Source organism: Choloepus didactylus, chromosome 11, assembly GCF_015220235.1.
Source record: "Choloepus didactylus isolate mChoDid1 chromosome 11, mChoDid1.pri, whole genome shotgun sequence".
In the NCBI taxonomy this organism is placed as follows: domain Eukaryota; kingdom Metazoa; phylum Chordata; class Mammalia; order Pilosa; family Megalonychidae; genus Choloepus; species Choloepus didactylus.
The window spans coordinates 79,547,318-79,554,131 of NC_051317.1; positions in this window are offsets into that span (position 1 = coordinate 79,547,318).

Sequence of the window (6,814 nt, forward strand, 5' to 3'; positions counted from 1 at the left end):
AGCTTTAACGTAAATATTTTTCCCACAATTATTTGCCTAACTATGATACTAAGCATAATGGAGAGTTGAGATTTCTTTCATGAGCCATATACCTATCCAGAGCCACTGATTGAAACAGTCATTTTTATTTATCCATCAAAAGCACGAAAAGGTGTGAGTTTAAAGTGTGGGTTTTAGGTGCAAATGATACAGTGGTTTTGCTTCCCCCAGGTGAGGGTGGTAGAGGACTGGAAACAATTTAGTCTTTTAAAGTAAAGGTATGACAGAGCACTGGATCATCCATTGCCTAGAAGACTCTTCCAATTGGATATTTAGCAAGTGAATGACTAGAACTGACTGCTGAAGTTAGAAAACCTGGTCTGGGAAATCAAAGAGTTGTCTAAGCCGTTTGATGACTTGAGCATGGCTGAACAGTTCTGAACTCCTTTTACACTTGAAATTGTTTCCTGAGTAACATGTTTTTTTTGCCAGTCAGACTGAAGAGAACCAAGCAAGGCACATAATATGTGCTCAATAAATGACTTCATTAAGTAATTTCAGAGCAAAGGTTTTTGATCATTTTTACCACCTCCAAAGCTCTGACTCCAGTATTTCTTTCATTTCCCAAACTGTTGCAGAACTGCCGGGTAGTAAATCTGATAGCCATCTTAAAATGGTTCCCAGTTGACCAGGGTCCTATTTGACGGAGGCCATAAAATTGCAGACTTTTGGAAAAGATTCACATTTCATCTGCATGTGAAAAAGGAGAAAAAATCTTGGAAGGGGAAAGCCAGGAAGATGGATAATAACCTTCTTCTTCTTCCCAAGTCACAAATAAAAATGTACACTTTGAAACTGCTAGCTGAACCGAATCAGAATGAAGCAGATTAACACCAATTGTACTGTATTTATTGATAATGTTCTATTCTTTTTCAATATAAATTGATGCTTTTTATTATTTTCTAATTTTATGTTTACAATAGGCATGTGATATTTTTCTAGCCAGAGACGCATACGCACACACACGGAAATACGAAAACAACCTGCAAGAGCCACAGTTGGTATTTTGGTTTATATCCTTGCCAAGTTTTTCTCTGCACACTCCCTTCCCTTCCCTGGAAGGGGAGATAGGGATGTCAATGACATTCATAGAAATTTAGCCAAACAGAACGTGTAAAAACACTTTGGCTTTGCTGCAGCAACCTTCAGCTGCCCTCTGAGGAGGGGTCCTTCTCACTCTGATACCCTGGGGTAGGGTCCTCAGAGATTAGCCCCCAGCCTCTTTCAGCCACTGCTTCAAGCAGACTCCAGCCCTGAAGGCCTCTGCCTCTTCCTCAGCCTCCTCCTCTCATCAGCTTTCAGGGAAATGTATTCAAGAACACCAGGGACCCTCCCCCAAAGGGAAACAACAAATGGGCTATAAGGTGAAGCAAATGTCATTCTCTTCTAAGTACCTCATTTCTATTAATTAAGTCACTGCAGCACGTTAGGGTAGACACAGCAGCCAATTTGAGTGTCCCAGAAAATTGCCTTTCCCTATGAAAACAGCCTTTCAGCAACTGTGAGAGGAAAAAGACTCCTCACAATTCCGAGAACAAAAAGATAGCAGCAGTTTTAGCTACCATTATTTAGTGCTTGCTAAATGGGAAGCATCAGGTTAAGCATTTTACATTCATTGTCTTAATCCATATGCAAACTCTAAGAGGAAAGACTGTGTCAGAACATAGGAATGTAACACCTTAGTCAGGGGCCCTGCTTTCAACTTCTGACTCTGCTACTTACAAGCTGCGTCACTGTGGGCAAGTCGCTCACCTCCTGGAATTTTCCAAGTCCAAAGAGCAGCCTTAGAGAAGTGTCTGACACATACTGAATCAATATGATTTCATTACCATCATTTTTCCCTATTTTACCGATGAGGAAACTGAGGTTTAAAGGAAATGTAATTTGCTCCAAGTCACAGAATTAATAGAGGACAAGGGACTTGTCTTCAGTCATGAGGAATCAGTCATGGATCAAGGAGCAGCAACGAGGGCCCAATTGCTGAACTGAATGCTCTCTCCACACATCACACACTGGAAATATAGAAAGTGTAGGCTGTTGGCTGAACTTCTATAGATTCTAAATATACCTTTATTTGTTGCTTTAGGGGAAAAAAGGAATCATGCCCTGGAGTATATCTCATATATAAGGCCTGATATGCAGTCTGATGTCCTTGTGTATACCACAGAGAGCTCCCCTTTTCTCCTCTTTCCGTTGAGAACAGTGTCAGAGGTATGCAGTGGAGAGGAAAGGGATGTGTGTGGTGAGGAGAGAGCTGTATCCCTACTTTGTTCAGAAGGATTGAGAAACACCTCTCACCACCCCTGAGTTGTGGGAGTGCCCAGGTTGTGTTTTCAGATGAGATCCCATCCCTATTTCCACCAGGACCAACAATTGGGTCACTGTGGGCAAGTCACTCAACTCCCGGGGTTTTCCAAGTCCAAGGGGCAGCCTTAGAACAGTGACGGATACATAGTGAATCAATATGGTTTCATTACCATCATTTTCCCCTATTTTACAGATGAGGAAACTGAGGTTTGCACAGAACCTGTCCCCTACAGGCCCCTCACTCGTCCTGCTCTGGCTGAGACCCACTGTTGCTAACACATTTTCTTGGTACTTGCCTCTTTGTTCATAAAAGTAGAAGGAATTATGAGGAAAAAGGAAAGTTTAAATAACTGGATTATAATCCATCAAGGCTGTGCTTGCTTGGCCTGGGGCCTTCTATCTAGCTTGAGCCATTAATTTCTTGTCTATAAGTGTGTTGTATTCTAAAGGCTTTTTGTTTTCATTAGAAAATGTAGTCTAAAGTCTAGTATTTATAAAGAGTTTTCAGATGACCAGGCTAGCCCGCTGCGGTGGATAGCTCAGTGCCTCCTCCCTGTGAGGTTATACCTCCCCACCCCAGTGACACCAGGCTTGCTCTTGTGACTTTCTTTAGCCGGTGAAATGTGAACACAAGTAATACAGGACACCTTTGAATCCAGTAGTCATTGCCTGGTTCCTCTATCACTGTTTCCCCTTCCGCAGCAAGCACAGCAATGCCCAAGACTTGGGCTGCTCCTTCTAACTGGACCTAGAATAAAGAAGGCATGTAAAGAAGAGCTGCAGCCAACCACAGCCAATAGATAATGTGAGCAAGAAATAAACTTTTGTTATTGTAAGCCACTGAGATTTGGGAGTTGTTACTGCAGCACAGCCTAGTAGATCCTGGCTACCAATCTACTAAAGTCTATTTAGATGATATTGATCTAAAATACTATATATTTGCAAAGAAAAGTAGTGGAAAAGAATGCTTGCAATGATATAATCAAATTTTAAAAAGGAGCTAGGGATGTAGACAAGGCATATCTGTGTGACTGATACCATTCTTGTCAGCGTTCAAAATACAAACTGTCCCTGGGCATGTTTTGGTTACTCTGGGCACATTAACCTCCCTACAGAATGTAGTGTTCATCTTAATCTTTTTCCCCCTCGCAGAGTGCATCCGTGAAGTAGAGAATTTATACTTCCTCTTGTCAGCGTCACATACGGAGCTTTTGCAAGTCTCATGACCTGCTCCCTTAAATGCATCCCAGACAAAGGCATTGCAAAGCAAAAGCCAAATTCAATCCTGTCACCTCACACTGGGGCAGAAATGGCTCACAGGTGAAAGGCAAACACGTTATTTACTTTTGCTAATTCCTCTAAACTTGACTTTGGATTTTTTATTTTTGTATTCCTTAGTCACATAAAGCTAACCAAATCAACTGTCAAATCCATGTATATATACGATTTCACATTGGAAAATGAAAATGAATGGTAAAAAATAGAAATATTTATATTCAAGAAGATCATTTGGAAATGCAGACTGTAAAAATGAAATCACATATAAGCAAACATATCTGGTCAGTCAGATTCTTGGGATGCAAAAACTCAAAAGGTATAAAAGCTTACCCACTTTAATAAAAAGGCATGTTGGTGGTGGTGGTAGTAAATTACCAGTGAAGTTTAAAGCAGATGGCTCTGGGTACAGATTAAATACACACACATGTACACACACATTTCTATACATACATACATACATACATAATTACAATATATTAAATAATATATATAATATTATATAGTAAATATAAATATATATATACTACATTCTGCATGACTCATTCCCACAACTATGTTGAGTATTTCCTTTTAAATCAGTTGTTAATTATAAAGGGACCCTTTTTTATTTGTTGGACACAGAGTTTGAATTTGCTTAGTGTTTTCTGATAATTGTGTCTCATCTTGTGCTCACTGCAAAGAGTCCAGTTTTAAAACCAACATGGTTGAGATAAGTAATTGTCTGGGCAAAGGGGCACATCAGCTGGGTTTAACAGGATGATGACAAACGAGGGGCCTGCCCTGCAGAGACAATCAGCCCTGCTCAACCTAAACAGATGTCAGCACTTACAGACATTGTGTAAGAACGGAAACATCCCCTGTGCTGTTGTCAGAATTTATTTTCACCAACCTCCCGAGTCTAGGAGAACTTGCAACTGTCAGAGTTATAGTTCTGTTTCCGGCACTGTCCTTATCACTGGTGACGGGTCTCAGGTCATGAGATGAAATGGGCTTCATGGAACCTAAACAAAAATCAAAACATACATGTAAACATAAAGCATATGAAAGTTGCCTGTTAATGAAATGCTCTTGAGAGACCCTTGAAAACTCTTTGGAATGCACATCATTATCCATGGGAAGGACTGAGGCATCTATTTGCAGATCAGACCTGCTAGTGTGGTCTGAGAGGAAGGAAGGAAATCCAATGGGATGTGCTTCCCACCCAGACCTGCCTGTGCAGCTGATCCCTAGAGAAAGAAGGCAATGACCGCTTGTGGCAGCACCCAGCTCGGCTCCCAGGGCGGGAGGAGGAAGCAGATGGTGTGTGTAGTTGACAGCACGCAAGACGGTGCCCTCCCCTTGGAGAGCAGCAGCACTCTGGGAGATCCCGGTCTGATGGAGGCTGCAGGTGCTCAGTAGATGCCCGGTGGAGAGGTTGGTCCTTGAGCAAATATATGACATAGCCTTAGGACCCCCAGACGTGCACAGCACAGGGACATAGTGAGGAGTGAAGGGCTTGTATGAAAACCATGGGGGAGATGAGCTAGTGACACATGGATTTGCCTGCTTCTGTGACCTCATCAGTAACCAAAGACCAGAAAAACTTGGGAGCACTCAGGTGAGAGCAGTGCTTCCAAACGCTTCATGGTGAAGAACCAGTTTCTCCCCTTAATCCATAGTGGGCCAATAACTTTACAAAATACAATAAGAATATTGCAACGATGTCAATTTGCTATGAAAATTTGTAAATACATCCTCACACTTTGAGGAGCATGGGGTTGGGGTACTTATTCCCTTTACATCATAGGAGGACAGGTCTGCAATAGAGTCACAAAGTTCAACCGGGACCAGAATTTTGCCTTATCTATTCTGTTTTAGCCATTAGGCCTTGCACAGGGTACACTGGAGGAGGCAGTTCATAAATTGTTTATGGAGTTGAGTCAACCATTCAATAATAAGTCCCCCAAATGTCATCCTCTTATGCTTTCCTTACTCAGCTATTTTAGCCTTAGGGAGCAAGGGCCACCAATCATAGTGTTTAAACTGTGTCAAGAGCTTAAAAGTAGGAACTTAACAACAGCTGATTACAAGCGAAGCCAGCTCTGGGCATGGAAAATTTTCAAACTTGCAAGGATTGTTCCGAGCCCTCAATTTGGAGGCTCCACTTAAAATGCCATGAGTTCCTGGGATGGGATCTAGGTTCTGGGGTACCTGGGGTGTGGATGGGATTGCCTGGGAATGTGAGCCTTGGGAACACACTTCTGCCCCCGGTTCAGGACTGCCTTGGCACAAGTTTGATTGTAGCACAAAAATGCTCATGTGATGCTTGTAACTGCCTCCCACAGTCCTCTCACTTCTCGCTGTTGAAATTTTTGCAGTCATTGCCACCTTCTGGCTTTTGGAGCTCTTGGGTGCCAGAATTAGGGGTCAACCCAGGGAAGCTGAAAGGAACGTTTCTGTGCCCTTAGTCAATGTTACATAAAGTCAGAACTGAGGCCCACCTTCTGTTTCTTGTCCAGACAGAGATTCCCCTTCCTGTCAGATGGATTATGCTTCATGTAGGCAGTCTTTGACCACCCCAAAATCCAGCTTCCCCACTGTGACTTACTAATTGCCTTCTTCTTATGAAGGACCCCTAACTTTTAATTCACTTTTTCCTTTACCATCAGGGTTACATTTTGTGTTGGGGGGAGGGAGAACAGTTTTTTCCTTTCTTAAAATATTTCATTTACCTTAGCATTTTGGGTTGCAGAACCCACCAGAGTTGTTCCTTCTCTACCAGTACATTTCTCTCAGCCAGGGTATAGCAATCCCTTATTCTCTTCTCCAGCTCCTAAACTAGAAGGAGTCTAGGGTTTAACTCCCCTCCAGCACTCCCCTTGGGCATGTTCAGTCAGCAAGATCAGCTCATTCCATGTTGCAACTGCTTGACAAGCATCCCTCATTGCCCAGCCCAATTCACCAAAAGCCAAACATCATTTTCCCTCACCCCTCCTCATCTTATTCGCATCATTGATATTTTCATCAATTAGTCCAAGGCACTTAATTTGGGAAACATTTCCCTAAGTTCCCACTCAAAATAGACTCCAGAGAGTAGCTGTCCTACAAGAGACACAGAATTTCTCAAATTTATTTGTCTACTGATGTGCTTGCTTCATGGATTACATCAACCACCACAACAGCAAGGAATCCATGGACACCAGGCTAGGCC